The sequence below is a fragment of the Sinocyclocheilus rhinocerous genome, unplaced genomic scaffold, assembly GCF_001515625.1.
Source record: "Sinocyclocheilus rhinocerous isolate Xijiao unplaced genomic scaffold, SAMN03320098_v1.1 scaffold1705, whole genome shotgun sequence".
Lineage (NCBI taxonomy): Eukaryota > Metazoa > Chordata > Actinopteri > Cypriniformes > Cyprinidae > Sinocyclocheilus > Sinocyclocheilus rhinocerous.
This window is the reverse complement of record NW_015643585.1, coordinates 102,801-103,864: the sequence shown is the minus strand read 5'-3', so window position 1 is coordinate 103,864 and position 1,064 is coordinate 102,801. Positions and strand designations below refer to the sequence as shown.

The window sequence follows — 1,064 nt, the reverse complement described above, 5'->3', positions numbered from 1 at the left end:
TATATATGCTTCATATAATAAACTCTTCAAGTTTAATGTTAATTTATATAAATACTAATGTTGATTGTTATTTCCTATTAATACATTCACTAATATTCAGTTACACAACTTGAAATGTTGTATTAATTTAGAAATAAAAATTAACCTTGATTGATAAATACTGTTTTTACCTTTTCCTTCGATGCTTCTAATGACACCATAGTCCCTATAGTATGCTCATTTGATAATAAAATGGGAAGCTATAAACTCCAAAAAAATAATAATAATGATGAGATCACTGTAATTAGCCAATAGCTTATAACACTTCCACCATAGATGAGGATGCAAAAACAGAGAGGCAGGTCCAGCGACGGTTCCTCACAGCAGGGTTGACAACCTCCTCTGTTTGGTTTGGCTGACAGTAGCACCCCAATGAAAGAAAGCATTGAGGCAGACTGGTGGAGATATAGTCCTGTCTAATCGCTGGCTCCAAATTCATGAAGTGAACTACTTTATAGCTTGGGCAGTCCCACCTAGCCTGTAGGCCTTTGCATGAAGCAGACAGTTAAATTAACTACTCAGGTTTTAAGAAATTAAATAGAACATTTATGAGCAGTCTCTCATTCGTTATTTGAAGATGCTGCTTGCTGCATAGGACAAACAATTATTGCTGGAATCACTGAATTTACGGTAGTGTATGCTTTCCACTGAGTAAAAATGAAATGTTTACAGCACAGTGATTACTGAGGTTTAGTGTGCTTTAGTCAAGTCATTTAGCTCTGCCACATAGCTTCACCCAGCATGTTCAGTGACTGAACTGATTTAAATACTGATTTATTCTAAGGAATTCAAACACTGGACTTTTATATATAGTATTTAACCCCTTAAGCTCTGGTTTTTTTTTTTTTTTTTTTGTATTTTCGCCTAAATTTGACATACTTAAATTCAAATGTTTACCCTACACACATACAATGGAGGAAATGAAAAAAAAAAAAGGTGTCATCATTGAATAGAAAACCCTTTGAACTACAAAATATGATTGTAATTCTTCATAAATAACATTATATATGTTTTAAATATTACAA

At 32.9% G+C, this 1,064-nt stretch overlaps 1 protein-coding gene across 1 annotated transcript in view; it reads left to right on the top strand.

Annotated features, from left to right (window-relative positions):
• Nucleotides 1–1,064, top strand: part of LOC107757440 (ectonucleotide pyrophosphatase/phosphodiesterase family member 2-like) — a 66,535-nt gene that overhangs the window by 14,338 nt on the left and 51,133 nt on the right. The gene's annotated exons all lie outside the window — the stretch shown is intronic.